The sequence below is a fragment of the Manis javanica genome, chromosome 15 (genome assembly GCF_040802235.1).
Source record: "Manis javanica isolate MJ-LG chromosome 15, MJ_LKY, whole genome shotgun sequence".
NCBI lineage: Eukaryota > Metazoa > Chordata > Mammalia > Pholidota > Manidae > Manis > Manis javanica.
This window is the reverse complement of record NC_133170.1, coordinates 87606148-87630003: the sequence shown is the minus strand read 5'-3', so window position 1 is coordinate 87630003 and position 23856 is coordinate 87606148. Positions and strand designations below refer to the sequence as shown.

The 23856-nt window shown below is 43.0% G+C and overlaps 1 protein-coding gene and 1 long non-coding RNA gene across 2 annotated transcripts in view; one reads left to right on the top strand and one right to left on the bottom strand.

Annotated features, from left to right (window-relative positions):
• LOC140846502 (uncharacterized) overlaps window positions 1–7491 on the bottom strand; it is a 33126-nt gene extending 25635 nt beyond the window's left edge. The window contains exon 1 of the mRNA XM_073223083.1: window positions 7337–7491. The gene's annotated coding sequence lies outside the window, so the exon portion shown is untranslated. The remainder of the gene's footprint in view (window positions 1–7336) is intronic.
• LOC140846511 (uncharacterized) overlaps window positions 1–23856 on the top strand; it is a 116772-nt gene that overhangs the window by 55665 nt on the left and 37251 nt on the right. The gene's annotated exons all lie outside the window — the stretch shown is intronic.

Here is a 23856-nt window from a genome sequence, read left to right as displayed (position 1 = left end):
ACGGAATCGAAAGTGCACAGACGCTTTTGAGTCCACTAGGGAGAGTTCCACGGGACCGAGTAGCTCGTGAAATTACGGGGTTGTTAAACTTCTAGTGTGATAATGGGGCCAAAGATGAGTTAAAAGGCAGAGCCACCACACTCGCGCTCAGGAAGCCTGCTGCAGTGTCCGCAGATGAATGAGGTCTGACCGGGCTCAAGACATGGTATGAAAATAGAAAGCTTAGGTTAGGGTGGGGCCTGGAGACACAAATAACAAACTGTTGGGCTGATGAGGGTATCAAGAGATTATACATTATATTTCAATTCATGTGTAAGCATTTTTCATTATAAACTTAAACATGGATTCTCTCTTCCCAAACAAACGGGAATGAGAGGAGAATCCTCTCTGCAGGCCCAGAGTGGAGACCCCCACGAGCTCTGTCTGTTCTGACTCCCGCCCCCTGCCGACATTCCTGGGCGCCAACACATGCAGAACAGGAACGGAGAGGCAGCGACGGCGGCTTCACAGTCAGCAATGCCTCACGTGGGAATGCCAGGCACACTGGGAACATTTAGCTCGTCCACTTATAATTCATTGAAATGTTGAGGAAACAAACCATCCTGGGGTGATGAGAAACTTTCATATACGGATTCGGATGATGGAGACTCAACACCTTATATTTACCAAAACTTTCTGAACTGCACCTTAAAATGAGAGCGTTTTACTGTGTTGAAATCATACCTCAGTAACACTGACGATTTCTTCCTCTGCAGAGCAGAGATTCCAGCCCTAAGCAGCAGGCTGGATGAGAGATAAACCGTGGATAGAGCACAAAGCCCAGGACCTGCACAGAAGCGTTGCTCAGGGAATGCTACCTGAACCGTTTTTCACATGGCCGGTTCTACACCAGGCTCGCAGTCGCCTGCCCACAGCACCGACAGGAGCAGGGACAGACGTGTCCTGAGCAAGGGGCTGGGATCTGGGGAAACGTTTCTCGCTGAGAGGCTTGGTGGCCCGAGAAGCAGCTGCGGCTCTGAGATCACACGGCACAGTGCAGCTCACAGGCCGTCAGTCACGGCCGGGGGAAAGCCCTCCTGGCTTGCAGCAGAGACGGTAACAGGCAAGGAGTACCCAACCCAGGCGGCTGTCCTCCCTACGCCCAGCGCAGTCCCCTCTCCTGTGGGCACAGAACTGGAGGCAGCAGAGCGGGTGGCTACAGGAGTGTGTCCTGGGAAATTCCCAAACCTGGGGTCCACGGCCGCCTCTTGTTCTGGGAAGAGACCCAGAATGTAGGCATCTGCACACAGCCTCTCCTGACGGGATGCTGACACTGATCAGAAAGTCTGTCCTCTTAATGCATCTGGAACAGAAAGTTTTAATAGTAACACTTAAACTATTATTGGGCATTCACTGTACCCCAGAGATGGAACACGTCACAACAGCCTTATGATGTGGTTACTTACCACCCTCCTTTTTCAGATGAGGAAGTTGAGGCACAGAGAGTTTAAAACAGTAACAAAGCCGAGGTCTGAAGTCTCACTGTAAAGCCCATGCTTCACACCAGTGGGCATGGCTAAGGAGATGCCCAGCATACACACATGGGGGAGAATGTGGATCAAACCAGAATATCTGTGTTCATAAGAAAACCACTGGCCCAAAGATGATATACTCTTCTTATGGTCCTATGCTGGCGAACAATGACTTAATGCCAAACCTGATGGTAGTTTCACCCTCCCTGGAAGAGAACCTTTAACCAGTCAACATGGAATTTCCTGCTCAGCACTGGGGAATTTATTGAGACCCCTTCTGTTCCCCGTCGGGCATCCTCGCGTAAAACAATGGATCCTTGGCCAGTAATTTCCTTTCCTCTGCTCCCTTTCCACCTTTAATAACCTTTCCTTTTCTGCACCCCAAAGGGGTCTCCCTCCACTCACAGAGGCAATGCTGCCCACTCTTGAGCGATCTAATAACGCCCATTAGATTTTCAAATTTACTCAAATGAGTTCCACTTTTTTCAACACTTGCAAAGTGATGTGTCAGATGAAGCTGATGCATTCATGGGATAACAGTATCTCTACTACTGTGTTTTGCTCACAATTTTTGCCACAATAAGTTAAAACCATTTATTTCGCAGTCATCCCACAGGCCTACTGGTGTTGGAAAACCTGCCTGGCCTCACTACTCCTCCCACGCCAATAACCGAGGGAGTCGGAGTGATGCAGGGGGAGGAAGGCGTCGCCTCCTTTCCCAAAGCCACCCAACCGCCCTTGGTTGCCTGCCCCAAGTTGAACCCCAGCCATGTTTCCAAAACCTCTGCCAGGACACATGGACAGCCAGCCGCCTCTTCCCTGCTGGAGGAAGACTGCCCCAAGGAGACCCTGCCCCAACCTCGACTGCTGGCCCTCACCCAAATTAAATCACCCAAGCGACATCTGCCCCTTTGTTAGGTAGGAAAACAGGTATGAGCAGGAAGGAAAGAGAGTAAGGCCAGAAAAGCCACTGGCAGGGGCTCAAAGAGTTTACCTGTTAAAACTACAAAGCCAGAAAGGATGGAGTTAGTGAATTGGTCAGTTAAAGCCCAGAAGGCCAGCTTCACATGGAATGTTTGAATACTCCCCGGATAAAGGAAGTGTCTCGGCACAGGATATGTTTTCACTGTGTCACTGGGCTCACACCTTTGTAAGATTTACTTGAGCCTGCTGAAAGCCCCAGCTTATTCGGGAGAAATTCCATCCTGAGGCTAAGACTGCATTTTAATCAAACAGACAATGACTCAGCTCACTTCCTAGGCAGCACAGATGGTCTCGACTGATATGCTTCCAGGCAGGACTGCTGTCCTGGGAGGGAATCAGACGGGTAAAAGTCTTGTGCTAAGTTAAAAGAAAAAACTTCATGTCTCATCAAAGATGAACATTCTGGAACCAGTGGACAAGTCCACACTCCAAGCCTTTTGTTATAGTCCTGAAAATCCTTCACCGCAGACAAAACTCCAGACCCTGAACACTTAGGGGCGCACCTCTGTGGTCGCCTGCACTTTCTAAGTGTGTAGCCCTTCCCAATTTTTCACCGCACCTGTCTCTTAGGTAGCCCACACTCCCCTTTCTCCAAGTGTGCACATTTTTGCCTTAAATCAACTCTCACTACTACAATGCTCTGTCTCTATGCTTTCCCAGTGTGTCTGTGTCACTGTGCTTTGTCGTTGTGATCCTCTGGATTTAAGCTCAAACTTTCACGCCCTCTGCCTCATAACAGATAAGTAACCAGGGGCTGCTTAGAGCTCAGATCTGGGCTCGCAAATCACTGTCACCTGGGTGCCCCAGATGGCGCTGCAGCTCACGGTCATGTTCTCTAGTAGCCTGCCTGAAAGCCCCACTTATTTATCTCTAGGAAATTCACAGAATATAACCTCATTCCATCCTGTGCTCGATGGCTCCCCCAAAGCCTGGGGTGGTAGGGACTCGGTTCCCACGCTGTGCAGATCCCAGTGCACACTGGACGCAAGGTGACACCGGCTTAAGCAGTCAGCAGGGGATGCGACCCATGCACAGCAGAGGTTCAGTGAACTTCCTTTGTCATTCTCTCTGTCATTCCCTCACACTCTTGCCTTAATAAACTGCTTCCTCGAGAAGGGGATTGAGGGGTATTATGATCAGTTCACATGGTGTGTGGGGTCCTGGGGAAGACAGTGTAGCACAGAGAAGACAAGTAGTGACTGGCATCTTACTACTTGAAAGAGAGTGACTGCAATGGGGTATGGGATGGGGTACACAAGAATGTGGGTGAACGTAATAACCACATTGTTTTTCATGTGAAGCCTTCATGAGAGTATATCAAACGTACGTTAGTAAAAAAATTGTATAAACATATAATAAAATAAACTCCCTCACCTTATACTCACTTCCCTCCCACTCCCAACCAACTCTCCTCCCCCAAAAATATGTCCCAACTGTTTGAGGGGAAGCACGATCTCGGAGGAGAACTGAATCAAGAAATTGCTTGTATTAAGTTCATCCTACAGAACATCTACAGGACAGACTACGGATGGTGATGTAACATCTCTCACCATATCTCAGATCATGAGGCCACATATCACATGAGACTGTTAGGCAGAAGAATAGATATGAGTGGGTGGGGTGGAAAGAAAATAAGGCCAGGAAAACCCACCAGGAGGGACTCAAAAGACTTGGCCACTTAAACTGTTGAGCCAGAAATGATGGATAGTTAAAGAGTTAAACAGTGAGGCTGAAAACTCCTGGAGTAACTTGGCCTGGAATTCTTGAATATTCCCAGACAAAAGTATCTCAGCATAGCCTCTGTCTTCATTTTGTCAATTACATAATGCCATTGTAACATTTACTTTGCCTGCTAAAAGGCCCAGCTTATTCTTTAACTTTACCCATATGCTGTTTTTTCCTCCTACAGCCCCTAAACTAGTAATTTGCAACCTGGGCAAGAGATAAGCATCATGATTAATTGTCGGGAGCCAGTTCAAACTGTCCACCTGATGCACTGCTCAGATGCCCAGCAAGAAGGAACCACAAAGTGGACTTCTGACAGGAACAACCCCGCTAACTCTCCTTATTACTACGGTATTTGGAAATGTTGCTATAGGGTATTTATACACTAAATTGGAAAACCAAATTTAAAATACCCTGGGAGAAATGCCAGAGGCAAGACCCTCTTTCCCCCAGAAAGTAGGGACGGAATGAGAAGGGGAGGATGCAGACAGGTCTTTGGAAACAAGTATTAGGATATAACAAACAGGGGTTGTCTTAGTGGGTTCCAGTACCCTCTCCCCGCCAAACTTGGCCCTGAGAGGAATTTCTACATCACTCCTAGACCTGTTGGGTCCCAGGGAAAAAAATAGAACAATAAAGGAGAGCCAGCATGTATAACGGACGGGATAGTGTGGGTGGAAGGGACTGGCATGACTGTACACACTCTCCCCATTGAAGAGATTTTCTTATAGCTATTATTGTATATGGTTTAAAGAAACTCTAAGAAAGGACATGACCCTGCCCTCCCTGGGAAGAAAGGTGGCCTAACTGGGCCCCTAAGCCTTCGGATTCGTTGGTTATTAACCCCTTACCTCATCCACCCAGGGGCAACGCTCTCGTCTCTATGAAACTGGGCACCTACCCAAGGGTACAGTTTCCAGTTCCCGCAATAACAATCAGCTTAGTCTTGCTACACTGCTTTGATGATAGACTGTTTTGATGTTTTTCTTTATATCTGCATGTAATGCTCTAGACCTAGAAAAATAGACTTAGCTATACTTATTAATTAAATGAATAGTAACCGCGGCTATTTTAGAATCAATAATAAGGAAACTGCAAGTAGGGCCCAAGCCAACCAGGTGTGAGGGAACACTGAGAGAATTAAGTCTTGTTTGTTCTGAAACCGCCAGGGATGCCAAGCAAGCACAAGTGGAAAACATTAATAATTGTTAAGGCGCCAATAATCTCATCTCAGAAGATTGACCTTTATGTGAAATTTTTCTCAAAGAATCAAATGATCTAATCTTTGTGAAACTGCATACTCAAAACATATATAACCTTGCTCCATTTCAATAAAACAGGCCAGGCTCAGCTCGGGAACTCTGCTACTGTCTCTGTCCTCATTCATTCATTCCATCACCCGCAGACACCGTTCTTCCCTCAGGGACCCCTGGACTCGCTGGAGCTGGACTCTGCCAATTAATTTTGGAAACAAGCCCCGCTCTAAACAGCATGGTGAAAACAGGAAGGATTCCAGCTTAAAACCAAGACTGCGTTTTAAAACCCAGGAAATTAAGCAGTAGGATACTTAAAACAGTCTTTAGGAAACAGACAATGACTCAGCCACCTAGGGGGCGGGGCAGGCAGTCATAAGCTGACATGCTGGCAGACAGATGGTGCTACCCTAGGGAGAAAGTAAAGCACTAAATTTCCTGTGTTGAGTTAATTTTGTAGAATTACCTGGAGGACAGAGAAGAGACTTAATATCTCATCACAGATGAACATTTTGGGACCACTTAACAAGTCTACACTCCCTAGCCCTGTCACATTCGTGAAAAATCAATAAATTGGGAAACCCCCAACCCTTCAGCACGCACCGCTCTTCAGCACCCACACTTTTTAAGTGCTTAGCCTTGAATGAATGTTAAAGCTTCCAGCGCCTCTTCTCTAAGATCGCCCACACCCCTTCCCGAGTGAGCACTTTCTCTAATTACAACTTATGCCCTTCAGGGTGCCTCGCCTCCCTGAGGTCGCCTGCACTTTATCCCTAAGTAAGTAACTTTAAAGAAAACCTCTTCTCTGCTTCACTACTTTGTCTCTGCCCTTCAATTCTCTGTTGCAGTGGGGGCAGGAACGAAGGAAAATACACAGCGCTCCCCTAAGGACACCACAAGTCATGCGTACGCCCAGCAACGGCCCAGCTTTTCCCCATTCTTGAAAGCCTGAAAAGACACAATCCTAAGACTACGAGTGAACCTTCTCTGAGGCTGCCCACAACTCCCCTTTCTTCGAGCGGCACTTTTTGACTTAAACATTTCTAACTGGTGCGATCAAATTATTTTGTTTTGCCTCTGCGCCCTTCCAGCGGTGAGCGTCTTTGTTACTTCGCTGTCATTCTAACCTGAAGACTGAAGCGCAAGCCTTCCCCCTCTGTCCTACTTCGGGGAAGCAGGGAAGGGCCACCGAGGTCTGAGTTGGGCTCACGAGTTCCCGTCGCCTGGGACACCGGGACAGACCTCCCGCTGTCCGACCGCGCTCTTTAGAAGCCGCCCCCAAATCTCCTTTCTTGGCCTTCGGGAAGGTCTCCGAACACGGCCGCACTCCGTGCAGTGCTCTGGCCTCCCCGATATGCTGGGGTGCTAGGCCGGGGTTCCCAGGCTGTGCAGACCCACGCGGACCCCGCATCCAGGTGACCCGGCCGTGCAAGTTGCCGAGGCACCTGCCCCCGCGGAGCTCAGCGAGCGCCCCTTTCCGCCCCCGGCCCTCCCTGCTCTCTGCCGCTGCTCACCGTTCTGGACGCCGCGCTCACCTCCACTCGCCCGACCTGTTCGAGGACTTCCTCTCCTCGGGCGTCAGGAACCCGCCCGCCCAGGCGGAGGCTCCGTCGAGCGCGCGGGGAGCGGCCCTCCAGACGCAGCCGCCCCACGACGCCGGGACTCCCCGGGCCGCAGCTCCCGGCCTTTCCCAGAGGCTCTCCCGGCGACTCGCCCCGTCTGCCCCTGGGACACGGACCCCCTGCCCCTGCGGCCTGCAGGCGCTTCCGGCCTCGGCACCCCTCCCCCGCCGCATCCGCACGGCCGGCCTCCTCCCCGCTCGGAAGAGCGAGCAGGACAGGGGGCTGCAGGGCCCGTACTCACCCGGGAACAGACGGCGGGCGGGGACGGGGGCTCCGCGTCCTCTGCCGGATGCAGACGGAGGCTCTGCGCCTCTGCGTGGCCGTCCACCCGAGCACACTACCCGGGATCCCCCGCGCAGGCAGTGTTTCAAGGACCCAGAATCCTCCGCGGCGGCTTCAGGACGTCAGTACCCAGAATCCTCGGTGGGGCGGTGCTAGGACGTCGGTGCACAGATTCCCTGGTGGGCAGTTCCAACGCGTCTACACCAGTCAGGGGTGTTGAAACCTCGGCACCCAGAAACCTTGACGGGGCGGCTTCAGGACCTCAGTACCCAGAATCCTCAGGCCCTCTTCAGCTGTCCAGCACTAACCCGTACCCAGAAGCGCCAGGGCGGCACCGCCCCAGGACTTCAACACCCAGAATCCTCGGAGGCGTGGCCAATGGTGTGCAGTACGCAGAATCGTGGGGCAGCTCCACCTCCCGGGACTGCACCTCCCAGAGCCCTCCTTTAGGGCATGCCTGCACTTCAGACTGGAGTCCCCAGCCGCATGGGCTCTCTTTTGTCTCAGCTTGGAGCCTATGCTGTATGTGAGGAAGGCGATGGAGAGGATGGGTGCAGGCTGGCCGCTACCTCAGGGGAGTCTCAAGCGGTCTCACCCTCGAATGAAGGGAGTCCCCCTCCTGGTGGGGAGGCCACATCTGAGTCATGGCACCAATAAAAGGAGTGCCAATTCCTTAAGGGAAGAGACAACCACACCAGAAGCAGATATCCAAGCAAGAGATTCACTCAGTGGTGGCGAGTTTGCTGCCCGCTAGAGTGAGGGAGCAGCCCTGTGGGCTAGGGAGCCCTGCCTACATCTCCTGATAAGGCACTTTAAACCAGCTGATTGGTTATGGCGTCGTTGGGCTTAGCTGGCAGGACGTTATTGGTCTGTGTCACAGAGTTTTCTGCATAATGAGTGGGAAGCTGAACCTAATCTTGGGAAACTGAAACTTAATGGTTGCCATCTCTGGTCCAAAAGTGTGGTGTCGGGCGCCACTTTTGACTAACACTAAGGAGTGCTCGGATCTGTTATGGGGCAGCTTTGCTCCCCTTTGCTTTCTTGGGTTTGGAGTCTTCTTTTCCTCTCCTCCTATTTTGTCATTTTTCTTCAGAGCTCCTTTTCTCGAGCTGAAATTCTGTTCTTGACACACTGTGGAGCATGAAGCTCTCGTGGGGAATTCCCTCTTGTTCCTTGGGCTGCACTTTCTCCGAGCTTTGGTTCTTTGTGTGCTGCATTCTTGGTTCCTTTTCCCTTTGGGGCGGGGGGAGAGGAACTGGAGAATGTTTGCACGGCTTCCCTTGTGCTCTTTCCCCACCTTTTTGGCTATCAGGGCACGACCTGCTTTCCCTGCTGCGGTGGGGGTGACCTCTTGATTTCCAGCCCACACTGTCTGACATAGGTGGGGTTTCCCTCATGAGCGAGTTGTTTGAGGTCCCGGTATTTTGTGATCTTGTATTTTTAGTAGTCTGGTATCCAGATGGAATCGCGGGGATGGGCATGGGGCAGGGAGAGAGGTCCACTGAGGGGACAGAATCTTGTTCACATAAATACAGTGTTCTCACTAAGCAGATTTGAGCTAGGTCCTCTATTCTTTTTCTTTTCTTTTAAACATTTTGGTTTTGTTCTAATAGGTGAATAGTAGTCCTTTGTCTGTGTGTATCACGATTTCATTATCCTTTATCCATCAATGGAGACTTCGATTGTAAATAATGCTGAAATAAACATGGGGGTGCCGATGTCTTTTTTAGTATTTTTCTTTTCTTTAGATAAATACCCAGAGGTGGAATTACTGGATCATATGGTATTTCTATTTTTACTTTTTTAAGGATCCTCTGTACTGTTTCCCATAGTAGCTGCACTGGTTCACACTCACCCTGGCAGTACACAATGGTTCTCTTTCCCCCACATCCTCATCAACGCTTCTTATTTCATGTCTTGTTCATACTAACCATTCTAACAGGGGACAGATCATATCTCACTGTAGTTTGAACTTGCATTTCCCTGTTGATTAATAACTTTGAGCATCTATTCATCCACCTGCTGGCCATCTGTATGTCATTTTTGGAAAAGTGCCCATGTTTCTGCTCATTTTTTAAAATTTATCAAGGTATCATTGATATACAGTCTTTTTTTTTAATTTTTATTTTGGTATCATTAATCTACAATTACATGAAGGACATTATGTTTACTAGGCTGCCCCCTTCACCAAGTCCCCCCTACATCCCCATTCACAGTCACTGTCCATCAACATAGTAAGATGCTGTAAAATCACTACTTGTCTTCTCTGTATTGCACAGCCCTCCCTGTGCCCCCCAACACTATACATGCTAATCGTAATGCCCCCTTTCTTTTTTTCCTACCCTTATCCCTCCCCTCCCACTCGTCTTCCCAGTCCCTTTCCCTTTGGTAACTATTAGTCCATTCTTGGGTTCTGTGCTTCTGCTGCTGTTTTGTTCCTTCAGTTTTCTTTTGTTCTTATACTCCACATATGAGTGAAATCATTTCATACTTGTCTTTCTCCGCCTGGCTTATTTCACTGAGCATAACACCCTTTACCTCCATCCATGTTGTTGCAAATGGTAGGATTTGTTTTCCTTATGGCTGAATAGTATTACATTGTGTATATGTACCACATCTTCTTTATCCATTCATCTACTGATGGACATTTAGGTTGCTTCCATATCTTGGATATTGTAAATAGTGCAGCGATAAACATAGTGGTGCATCAGTCTTTTTCAAACTGGAGTGCTGCATTCTTGGGGTAAATTCCTTGGAGTGGAATTCCTGGGTCAAATGGTATTTCTATTTGTAGGATTTTGAGGAACCTCCATACTGCTTTCCACAATGGTTGAATTAATTTACATTCCCACCAGCAGTGTAGGAGGGTTCCCCTCTCTCCACAACCTCGCCAACATTTGTTGTTGTTTGTGTTTTCGATGTTAGCCATCCTTACTGGTGTGAGATGATATCTCATTGTGGTTTTAATTTGCATTTCTCTGATGACAAGCGATGTGGAGCATCTTTTCATGTGCCTGTTGGCCATCTGAATTTCTTCTTTAGAGAATTGTATTCAGCTCCTCTGCCCATTTTTTAATTGGATTATTTGCTTTTTGTTTGTTGAGGTGTGTGAGGTCTTTATATATTTTGGATGTCAACCCTTTATCGGATCTGTCATTACGAATATACCTTTTTGTTCTACTGATGGTGTTCTTTGCTGTACAGAAGCTTTTCAGCTTGATATAATCCCATTTGTTCATTTTTGTGTTTGTTTCCCTTGCCTGGGGAGATACGTTCAAGAAGAGGTCACTCATGCTTATGTCTAAGAGATTTTTGCCTATATTTTTGTCTAAGAGTTATATGGTTTCATGACTTACATTCAAGTCTTTGATCCATTTCAAATTTACTTTTGTGTATGGGGTTAGACAGTGATCCAGTTTCATTCTCTTACATGTAGGTGTCCAGTTTTGCCAGCACCATCTGTTGAAGAGACTGTCATTTCCCCATTGTATGTCCATGGCCCCTTTATCAAATATTAGTTGACCATATATGTTTGGGTTAATGTTTGGAGTCTCTATTCTGTTCCATTGGTCTGTGGCTCTGTTCTTGTGCCAGTACCAAATTGTTTTGATTACTGTGGCTTTGTAGTAGAGCTTGAAGTTGGGGAGTGAGATCCCCCCCACTTTATTCTTCTTTCTCAGAATTGCTTTAGCTATTCGGGGTCTTTGGTGTTTCCATATGAAATTTTGAACTATTTGTTCCAGTTCATTGAAGAATGCTGTTGGTAGTTTGATAGGGATTGCATCGAACCTGTATATTGCTTTGGGCAGGATGGCCATTTTGACCATATTAATTCTTCCTAGCCAGGAACATGGGATGAGTTTCCATTTGTTAGTGACCTCTTTAATTTCTCTTAAGAGTGTCTTATGATTTTCAGGGTTTAGGTCTTTCACTTCCTTGGTTAGGTTTATTCCTAGGTATTTTATTATTTTTGTTGCTATTGTGAATGGAGTTGTCTTCCTGATTTCTCTTTCTATTAGTTTATTGTTAGTGTATAGGAAACCTATATGCTAACAAGCTGGGAAACCTAGGAGAAATGGCCAACTTCCTAGAAAAATACAACCTTCCAAGACTGACCCAGAGAGAAACAGAAAATCTAAACAGACCAATTACCAGCAACAAAATTGAAGTGGTACTCAAAAAACTACCAAAGAACAAAACCCCTCGGCCAGATGGATTTACCTCAGAATTTTATCAGACATAGAGAGAAGACGTAATACCCATTCTCCTTAAAGTTTTCCAAAAAATAGAAGAGGAGGGAATACTCCCAAACTCATTCTATGAAGCCAACATCACCCTAATACCAAAACCAGGCAAAGACCCCACCAAAAAAGAAAATTACAGACCAATATCCCTGATGAACGTAGATGCAAAAATACTCAACAAGATATTAGTAAACCGAATTCAAAAATACATCAAAAGGATCATACACCATGACCAAGTGGGATTCATCCCAGGGATGCAAGGATGGTACAACATTCAAAAATCCATCAACATCATCCACCACATCAACAAAAAGAAAGACAAAAACCACATGATCATCTCCATAGATGCTGAAAAAGCATTCGATAAAATTCAACATCCATTATGATAAAAACTCTCAACAAAATGGATATAGAGGGCAAGTACCTCAACATAATAAAGGCCATATATGATAAACCTGCAGCCAACATCATACTGAACAGCGAGAAGCTGAAAGCTTTTCCTCTGCGATCTGGAACAAGGCAGGGATGCCCACTCTCCCCACTGTTATTCAACATAGTACTGGAGGTCCTAGCCACGGCAATTAGATAAAACAAAGAAATACAAGGAATCCAGATCGGTAAAGAAGAAGTTAAACTGTCACTATTTGCAGATGACATGATTTGTACATAAAAAACCCTAAGGACTCCACTCCGAAACTACTAGAGCTGATATACAATCTTAAATTCAGATTTCACATGAGCAACATTGTGGTTACTACATTCCCCATTATTATCAAGTCCCACCGTTACCCCAGTACAGTCACTGTCCATCAGCATAGTAAGATGCTACATAGTCACCGCTTGTCTCTCTGTGCTATACTGCCTTCCCTATGCCCCCCCCTATATTATGTGTGCTAATCATAATGCCCCATAATCCTCTAATCCCTCCTTTCCCTCCCATCCTCCCCAGTCCCTTTCCGTTTGGTAACTGTTAGTCCATCCTGGGTTCTGTGACTCTGCTACTGTTTTGTTTCTTTAGTTTTTGCTTTGTTCTTATACTCCACAGATGAGTGAAATCATTTGCTACTTGTCTCTTCACCTGGCTAATTTCATTCAGCATAATACTCTCTAGCTCCATGTTGTTGCAAGTGGTGGGGTTTGTTTTCTCATGGGTGAATAATGTTCCATTGTGTATATGTACCACATCTTTATCCATTCATCTACTAATGGACACTGACTTTGCTTCCATTTCTTGGCTATTTTAAATAGTGCTGCAATAAACATAGCAGTGCATGTGTCTTTTTGAATCAGGGATCCTGTATTCTTTGGGTAAATTCCTAGGAGTGGAATTCCTGGGTTAAATGGTATTTCTGTTTTTAGTTTTTTGAGGAATCTCCATACTTTGAACAATATTCAAACTAATTTACATTCCCACCAGCAGTGTAAGAGTGTTCCCTTTTCTCCACATCCTCACCAACATTTGTTGTTTGTCTTTTGGATGTTAGCCATCCTAACTGGTGTGAGGTGATACCTCATTATGGTTTTAATTTGCATTTCTCTGATGATTAGCAATGTGGATTATCTTTTCATGGCCTGTTGGACATCTGTATTTCTTCTTTAGATAAGTGTCTGTTCAGATCCTCTGCCCATTTTTTAATCAGATTATTTGCTTGGTGTTTGTTGAGGTGCATGTGCTCTTTATATATTTTGGATTGGATATGTCATTCATGAATATATTCTCCCATACTGTAGGATGCCTTTTTGTTCTACTGATGGTGTCCTTTGCTGTACAAAAGCTTTTTAGTTTGATATAGTCCCAATTGTTCATTATTGCCTTTGTTTTCCTTAACAGGGGAGATATGTTCATGAAAAAGTTGCTCATATTTATGTTTAAGGTAGTTTTGCCTGTGTTTTCTTTTAAGAGTTTTATGGTTTCATGTCTGACATTCAGATCTTTGATCCATTTTGAGTTTACTTTTGTGTATGGGGTTAAACAATGATCCAGTTTCATACTCTTACTTGTAGCTGTCCAGTCTTGCCAACATCAGCTGTTGAAGAGGCTGTCATTTCTCCATTGTATATCCATGGCTCCTTTATCATGTATTAATTGACCATATATGTTTGGGTTAATATCTGGACTCTCGGTTCTGTTCCACTGGTCTATGGGTCTGTGCTTGTGCCAGGACCAAATTGTCTTGATTATTGTGGCTTTGTAATAGAGCTTGAAGTTGGGAAGCAAGAACCCCCTGCTTTATTCCTCCTTCTCTGGATTGCTTTGGTATTCGGGGTCTTTTGTGGTTCCATATGTATTTTAGAACTATTTGTTCCAGTTTGTTGAAGAATGCTTTTGGTATTTTGATAGGGATTGCATTGAATGTGTAGATTGCTTTAGGCAGGATGGCCATTTTGACAATATTAATTCTTCCTACTGAAGAGCATAGGGTGAATTTCCATTTCTTAGTGTCCTCTTTAATTTCTCTTAAGAGTGTCTTGTAGTTTTCAGGGTATAGGTCTTTTACTTCCTTGGTTAAGTTTATTCATAGGCATTTTATTCTTTTTGATGCTATTGTGAATGAAATTGCTTTCCTGATTTCTCTTTCTGCTAGTTCATCATTAGTGTATAGGAATGCAACACATTTCTGTGTATTAATTGTATCCTACAACTTTGCTGAATTCCGATATTAGTTCTAGTAGTTTTGGAGTGGATTCTTTAGGGGTTGTTATGTACAATATCATGTCATCTGCAAATAGTGACAGTTTGACTTCTTGCTGTCAATCTGGATGCCTTTTCTTTCTTTGTGTTATCTGATTTCTGTAGCTAGGACCTCCATTACTATGTTGAATAAAAGTGGGGAGAGCAGGTGTTGGGTCCCTTCCCTGTCTCTGACCCGCAGATGAGGGAAGAGACGTGATTGTTCGTCAAAGATCTTAAGGACCAGTCAGGGGACTCAAGGCGTGACAGCGCAAGAATGGTGCCGAGAAGGCATCTCTCATATTTATTGATAAAATGGTTGTTAACAACAATATTGGGGTTTCCATGCACAATCATTAAGTTCAACTCTCAACAGTTTCACCTTCTGAAGGATAACAAACAAATCCTCACGGTGAACAAACACAGAAACTCTTTCTGTCTTGGCTACTGTTTCTGTCCTGACTACAATCATGAACCATAAACAAACCATCAAGGCAAAAGTGCTTATACATATGATTTTCATACTTTATATATAATTCCATATAATTCCCACATTTCCACCTTTTTGTTTTTAAAAGCCTTCAAGATAATGACCTTTGTAACTCAAGCAAAAGATCCGTTCTTAATTTTTAAAAAAAATATCAACTTAGCTGGACAAAAGCAGCAGAGAATGCCTCATGTAAATGGGGGGACGAGGTTCTAAGCCTCGCCTCAGTTGGCCCCCACCTCCTCACCTGTTGACCCTTTATGACTGTGCCTGTCTTAGGTTGTTCCTCCCATGAGGAATCTTACTTGTCTCTGGCTAACCAGCCATCTCCTGGGGCCACACAGGGAGAGAACGTGTGGAAAAAGGAGGCATTAGGAGTAGACTGATGTTTGTTTTCATACTCTCACTCTTATGTCCAGCCTTAATCATAGAAATCACAAAATATAAAGATTTGGTGCACGGACTTTCATGAGTAACAATGCAAACAAAGGACAATCATTTTTTAGACATCACTTCCAGGAAAGTAGCATAAGCATGCATTGGTTTCAACAAACTGGTGACTATATGACGCATCTAGGCTATCAAAACTGGAAGGCAAATACACAAAAGAAACAGGCCTACAATTACTGGCCATATCCAGTGAAACCAAGAAAACCATTTAGGTAATTCAGGCATTTGAGAAAACTTATCAATAATATGATGAATATTGTCTATTTGATTGTGAATAGTTTGAGAAAAGTCAGACAAATTAAAACAACACATGCCTGGAAACTGTTCACATCCCATATGTTCTTTTAACAACAGATAGTCTATAGTAGCGTGGTCTTGAAGTACTGCAACTCGTACTTCTCCCAGTTCTTGGTTGAGTTCAGATAAAACAGAAGCAGTCAGATGTGTTGTTTTACTGTATGCACAGGCCATCTTGGATATTTCATTCTGCATTCCTACAACAAGTCCTGGAACTGGTAGGATGAATGCAGCAGCGACAGCTACAGCAACAGGATCCAACAACTTCAAGTTGTCATCGCAATCAGGTGACAGGGCTCGAGAAACCTGTCCGTGCTTATATCCAGGATGGTCTATAAGAGCAGGAAGAATACGTCCTACTCCACAAACACCTTGATAATGTGAAGAAAAGGCTTGATATGTTTTGTTATTGCATAAAAATACCCAGCCATTTGGAAGTCTATATCCAAAAGGCCATTTTACACGAATAGTAGAATTACAGTAAGAAGGAATATGAGTGCAATTAATGCATATATATTCAGAAACTATAGTAGTACTGACAGGTAAGTTCAATTGAACTTCACGAGTAAGAACTTTAGGAGAGTGAGCAATGTTTATTCCTGAGATATTAGTGAAAACAGAAAAAGGGAGTCCTGTACCTATTAAATTTTTCTTTAATAATCCACTAATAGAGGAATCTCCTGCTACACAAAAAGATGACTTGTTTAGTCCTCGACTTGCAAGTTGTAGCCACAAATTAGGTGAAGAAAATTCCCGCTCTGGAGAGAGTGATATGTCTAAGTAGACATAACTACTTTTATATAATATATCAGGAGATCCTTTTTGATATTTCTCACAAGAATAATTTCTGTGAGAAACATCATTTCTGGTCAAAACTGTTTTATAAATATCATAGTGAGTATTATCTCTTTTAGTCTGATCAGTTGCATTATTCCATCCAAGCTTTCCTCTATACTTTTGTCTATATATCTCTTTGCCATCTTTTTTCCACACTATAGGACCTACAGGAGTAGAGCAGGTGGATACACACTGAAGGACTACTCCTCGGCCTAAATATGGAGGACTGCTCACACTAGCTATAATAGTGCAAGCTTGTGCAGTGTGTGTATGTATGAATGTTATCACCAAAATTAGAAGTAGAAACTTCACTATCCAGGAAGCTTCATTCCAGTGATGAAGTTTGTTGGTGGCCATCTTCTGGAGCAGCTCTTTCTGAGGATGTTGATATTGGAAGTTCTTCTTCATATCGTATCTTAATTCTTTTTCTGGGTTAGCCAAATCAAGCATTGATCCTCTGTAATGACACAAACAAACCCTTTGCCCCACACTTTGATATGACCTTTGTACCACTGTCAAGAACCTATTGGAGACCACCATACAGGAACTGCTGTTGTTTCAGGAAAAGAAACATTGTCAGAAAAATGTATTTCCATAGCTGATCGTCCATCACTTTTGAAAAGATCAAAATTAAGAACATGTAAAGCATGCATTAAGTGTTGATTTGCTGTTAATTTTATCATATCCGGGAGTAATCACCCTTTTTTAGCAAATAATGCTTAAGAGTAAGATGACGATGTTCAATTAGAGCTTGACCTGTAGAATTGTAAGGAATGCCTGTTTTATGAATAATATTATACAGCTGAAAAAATCTCTTTAGCGTAGAGGAGAGGTAAACTGGAGCGTTGTCAGTTTTTATGGTGACAGGAACGCCTAGTATTGCAAATGCTTGTAAAAGATGAGTGATAACATGATGAGATCGTTCTCCTGGTAAAGCTGTGGCCCACGAAGCGGAAGAATAAGTATCGATGGAAACATGAACATGCTTAAGAGTTCCAAACTCAGGAACAATAGTAACATCCATTTGCCAGAGGGCGTTAGCACGCGTTCCCCTGGGAACAGTTCCTGCTTGCAAACGAGGAGAATTAATTTGAGAACAGGTTGGACAAGAATGCAAGATATTGTGAGCTTCAGATGCAGAAAGAGAAAAACGCTTCTGTAAGGTGAAGGAGGGAGCATGAGTCAGGTCGTGATAGCGTTGAGCTGGTGAGTAAGTAACTAAAGAAACAAGCTTGTCCACTTTATCGTTATAATATGATAAAGGACCTGGTAAATTAGAATGTGATCGTATATGAGTAATGAAGAAGGGATGTAGACGTTGACGGATACACACCTGTAATTGAGAAAATAAAATGTTGATAGGAGATTGTACAGTGCCCAATGTTGCAGTTTCTAACAGAGGAACAGAAAAGGCAGCATAAGCAGAGTCAGTGACAGTATGGAGAGGACCTGGGAAATCTTGCAAAGCTTGCAACACAGCTTATAACTCATTTTGTTGTGCAGAAGTAAAAGATGTTTGAAAAGTTTTTGACAAACCAGAACAAGTTATATAGGCTGCTTTAAAAGATTTTGTACCATCTGTAAAACAGGTAACAGTATTTAATAATGGATTAGGAGAAGTTTTTTGAGGAAGGATCCATTGATGGCACTGAAAAAATGAAAATAACTTATTCTTAGGGTAATGACAGTCCATATTTCCTAAATAATCTGAAAGTGCAATTTGCCAATGAGTATTTTCTTGAAATACTTGCATAATATTTTGTTTAGATAAAGGAACAATAATAGAGTGAGGGTCTTGACCAATCATCTGTCTTAGTCTCTGTCGTCCTTTCAGGATAATGGAGGCTACTTTGTCAATGTAAGGTTGTAAGGAGGGTTTAATTTGATACTGCAGAAATATCCATTCTAACCAACCATCACATTGACAGAGCAGTCCTGTAGGAGAATGAGGAGTAAAGTAGATTAATAAAAGTAAGGGTTTGTGTAAGTCAATTTTTGATAATTGAGCTTTTTGAATGTGTTGTTCTATCCACTTGAGTTCTTCCTCAGCTTTTGAGGTTAAGTCTCTAGGACTATTAAGATCTGAGGGTCCCTTTAAAATATTAAAAAGATGTTGTAATTTATAAGTAGGAATTCCTAATAATGGTCGGATCTAATTAATATCTCCTAAGAGCTTTTGAAAATCATTTAAAGTTTTAAGATGATCTCTCCTAATTTGAATTTTCTGAGGAATTATTGAATTTTCTTGAATTTTATTTCCCAAATAATTCATTGGGTATTGTATCTGTATTTTATCTGGTGCTATTTGTAATCCCCATTGTTTTAACTCAGTTTCAGTCTCATTGAGAATATTGGTAAGAGATAAACACCTAGGCAGGGCTATGAGAATATCATCCATATAATGAATGATATAGGCTGAAGACCATTTTTCACGTATAGACCATTTTTCACCTATGCACATAATTTTGACAAATTTTAGGGCCATTTAACATTCCTTGAGGAAGTACTTTCCATTGGAATCTTTCTGAAGGTGCCTGCAAATTTAAAGAAGGGACAGTAAAAGCAAACTTTTCCCTGTCCATTATAGCTAAAGGAATTGTAAAAAAACAATCTTTAAGATCATTTATAGCCATGTTCCAGTCTTTTGGAACCATAGTTGGAGAAGGGAGGCCTTGTTGCAAAAGTCCCATAGGTTTAAGAACTGCATTAATTTGTCTTAAATCTTGTAAAAGTCTCCAATTTCCTGATTTCTTTTTTATAACAAATACAGGAGAATTCCATGGACTCGTGGAAAATTCTAACCTATCTAGCTGAAGTTGTTCTTGAACTAATGTGTGTAGGGCTGCCAATTTTTCTTTATTGAGGGGCCATTGATCCACCCAAACAGGCGTCTGAGTGGTCCACTGTAATGGTATAGGAGCTGACAGCTGTTTATCAATGACCCCTAAGAAAAAGACTGAACTGATGAAGGCTCATTAAAAGACAATGTAGTATGCCATTGTTGCATTAAATCTTGTCCCCAGAGATTAATTGCTACATCAACAATTAAAGGTTTTAACAAAGCTAATTGTTTTTCAGGACCGAGACAATGCAAGGTAGCTGAACTTTGCCATAGTTGAGAAGCTGTACCAATACCTGAAACTTGAATATGCTTCTCTTGTTTGGGCCAATTTTTTGGCCAATATTTAAGGGCAATTACACATACATCAGCTCCTGTATCCAACAGTCCTGTAAAAGACTTGCCTGGAATACTGATCTTGCATTGAGGTCTATCAGATGTAATTTTTGTATTAAGCCATATTTGTTTATCTGTACTTCCAAATCCACCTTGTCCTCTCTCATAAGGTGTTGTTGAAGGTGGGAGATAGGGAAGTAAAAGTAATTGAGCAATTCTTTCTCCTTGAGGTATATATAATTCCTTATCAGATGACACCATTATTTTAATCTCGCCCATATAATCTTGATCAATAACTCCAGGTCTTACTATTAATCCTTTTAGAGTCCAGCTGCTACGGCCTAAAAGTAATCTTACAGAATTGGCTGGTAAAGGACCAAAAATTCCTGTACTAAGTAATTGAACTTCTTGTGATGGGTGTAAATATACAGATTGAGAACAGGCAAGATCTACAGCAGCACTTCCTTTAGTTGCAGCTTGTAAATCATGCCATGTTCTTTTACTTGGAGAGGATGCGTCTGTATTATTTTCTAGGGCCTCAGAGGCTGGCCCGATTGGAGGTTTAAAGGCTGAGATTCATTGATAGGATTACCATCTTTATCAAATTTTGAATGACATTCATTAGGCCAATGTCTCCCTTTTTTACATTTTGGGTAAACAGACAGCAGTTAATCTTTAAAATTTGACTCTTTTGTTCTCTTCTGCAATCAGCAGTCTTTTTTCATATGCCCTTGTCTGCCACAACCAAAACACTTTAAATTTCCTGCATTTCTCCTTGACTTTCCTTTCATAGCAGTTGCTAGTAAATTAGCTTGATATGTAGGAGAACCTGTATCAGCACAGGCTTTGATATAATCTTCCATCCTAGCTCCTGCGGCTTTTAAAGGTCCAAGAACTCTCTGACACTCTGTATTTGCATTCTCATAGGCTAGCATCTGTAACAACAGATCTTTCAACTCTGGATGTGCTACTGTCCTTCTCAAATTATCTTGCAATCTCGCAACAAAGTCAACATAGGACTCATTAAGCCCTTGTTTAAGTTTACCAAATGGCAAGACAGGCTTTCTAGCTGCTTGTATTTTCTCCCAGGCTTTTAAGCAACACAAACGTACTGTGTTACTGCTATGTCTTCATATCTAACTTGTTTCTCTACCTGCAGCCAGTCTCCTTGTCCTGCTAGTTGTTCAGCAGTTATCAGAACTGGAGGACTGGCACGCTGACTTCTCAAAGCTTGTGCCTTTGCTTCCTCATACCACCAGGTTTTAAATTGTAAAAACTCAGAAGAGTCCAGACAAGTATGAGCCAACAAATCCCAGTCATGAGGAATCATCCTTTCCTGTTCTGCTAACCCTCTCAAGAGACCCACAACGTATGGAGAATTAGTACCATATGAAGAAATAGCCTGTTTAAAATCTTTTAATGTCTTGTAAGGAATAGGTGTATAAAGTGCTTTGACTCCTCCTTGTGGAAAATCAGGATCCTCACCTGGCCCAAAAGGAGCTAAACTAACTGGTGCTATTAAGGGTGTCAGGTAAGCATCTATATCACCCTCCCTCTGAGCTTTACGGATTCCTGCCACGAAGGCAGACGTTGCAGGAACAGAGACTGGGGATTTTTTACAATGAGAGGAGCGAACAGAACTCTCATCCTCGGTCTCTGAAGAAGAGGAAGAGGAGGATGAAGGGGAGGTAGGCAGATGTGGGGATGGAGATCGCCCACTTGATCTTTCCACATCATCCAAGAGCTCTCTCTCGCCCTCTTGTGTGTCTGACTTAGTTTCGGACAGTGGGGGAGTTTGCAAAGGCTGCACGGCGAGTGATCAGATTACATAAAGACCAGACAGGCACAGGGATGACATTTCCCTGCCTGGGAGCCTTTTTAAAATCTCTTAAAACATGATCCCAATCAGCTTGTTTAAGTGTCCCTTGTGGTGGCAGCCAATAACAATGTTTTTTAATATACTTACAGAGTTGGGCAAAATCTTCTTTAGAAGTTGTCACTCCTGATGTTTTTAGGAGGGCACCGAGTAATTTTAAATGATCCTCCGGTTTAGTTGCTTTAGTTTCTGTTTGGCCCATTTTAGTGTCCCTGACGTCTCGATCCTGTTCCCTACGTACGCTTTCCTGGGAATCTTACTGGATCGATGATCTTCGGAGCTTCCCCGCCTTTGAATTGCAAGTGCCGCCGAGCGGAGGTTCTCCCCCCTTAGTTTTGACCATCTTTCAGGTCCCTGTTTGGGCGCCACTTGTCGGGTCCCTTCCCTGTCTCTGACCCGCAGATGAGGGAAGAGACGCAATTGTTCGTCGAAGATCTTAAGGACCAGCCAGGGGACCCAACGCGTGACAGCGCAAGAGTGGTGCCGAGAAGGCATCTCTCATATTTATTGATCAAATGGTTGTTAACAACAATATTGGGGTTTCCATGCACAATCATTAATTAAGTTCAACTCTCAACAGTTTCACCTTCTGAAGGATAACGAACAAATTCTCATGGTGAACGAACACAGAAACTCTTTCTGTCTTGGCTACTGTTTCTGTCTTGACTACAATCATGAACCATAAACCGTCAAGGCAAAAGTGCTTATACATATGATTTTCATACTTTATATATAATTCCATATAATTCCCACAGCGGGCATCCTTGTCTTGTTCCCAATCTTAGGGGAACAGCTTTCAGCTTCTCATTGTTACCTGTAATGTTGGGTGTGTGTTTGTCATATATGGTCTTTATTATGTTGAGGTACTTGCTCTCTCTACCCATTTTGTTGAGAGTTTTTATCATGAATGGATGTTGAATTTTGTTGAATGCTTTTTCAGCATCTATGGAGATGATCATTTGGTTTTTGTCCTTCTTTTTGTTGATGTGGTGGATGATGTTGATAGATTTTCGAATGTGTACCGTCCTTGCATCCCTTAGATGAATCCCACTTGTTCATGGTGTGTGATCCCCTTGATGTAATTTGAATTCAATTTGCTAATTTTTTGTTGAGTATTTTTGTATCTATGTTCATCAGGAGTATTGGTCTGTAATTTTCTTTTTTTGTAGTGTCTTGGCCTGGGTTTGGTATTAGAGTGATGCTGGTTTCACACAATGAGTTTGGAAGTATTCCCTCCTGTTCTATTTTTGGAAAACTTTAAGAGAATGGGTATTATGTCTTCTCTAAATGTCTGATAACATTCAGCGATGAATCCTTCTGGTCCATGGGTTTTATTCTTGGGTAGTTTTTTTATTACTGATTCAATTTCACTGCTGGTAATTGCTCTGTTTAGATTTTCTGTTTCTTCTTTGGTCAGTCTTGGAAGGTTGTATTTTTCTTGAAAGTTGTCCATTGCTCCTAGGTGATTGAGGTTGTTAACATATAGATTTTTAGAGTATTCCCTTATTATTTTTTGTATTTCTGTGGTATCCATAGTGACTTTTCCTTTCTTATTTCTGATTCTGTTTATTTATGGAGTTTCTCTTTTTCTCTTAATAAGTCTTGCTAGGGGTGTATCTATTTTGTTTATTTTCTCAAAGAACCAGTTCTTGGTTTCATTTATTTTTTCTATTGTTTTATTTTTCTCAATTTTACTTATTTCTTCTCTGACCTTTATTATGTTCCTCCTTCTGCTGATTTTGGACCTCTTTTTATCTTTTTCCAGTTTTAATAATTGTGAATTTAAACTGTTCATTTGGGTTGGTTCTTCCTTCTTTAAATAGGCCTAGATTGCTGTATACTTTCCTCTTAGAACTGCTTTCAGTGTGTCCCACAGAAGTTGGGGCATTGTGCTGTTGTTGTCATTTGTCTCCATATATTGCTTGATCTCTGTTTTAATTTGGTCATTGATCCACTGACTATTTAAGAGCATGTTGTTAAGCCTCCATGTGTTTGTAAGCCTTTTTGTTTTCTTTGTACAGTTTGTTTCTAGTTTTATACCTTTGTGATCTGAGAAGTTGGTTGGTAGGATTTCAATCTTTTTGAATTTACTGAGGCTCTTTTTGTGGCCTAGTATGTGGTCTTTTCTGGAAAATCTTCCATGTGCACTTGAGAAGCATGTGTATCCCACTGCTTTTGGGTGTAGAGTTCTGTAGATGTCTGTTAGGTCCATCTGTTCTAGTGTCTCTGTGTCCTTACTTATTTTCTGTCTGGTGGGTCTGTCCTTTGGTGTGACTGGTGTGTTGAAGTCTCCTAAAAGAATGCATTGCATTCTATTTCCCCCTTTAATTCTGTTAGAATTTGTTTCACATATGTCAGTGCTCCTGTGTTGGTGCATAGATATTTATAATGGTTATATTCTCTTGTTGGACTGACCCCTTTCTCATTATGTAATGTCCTTTG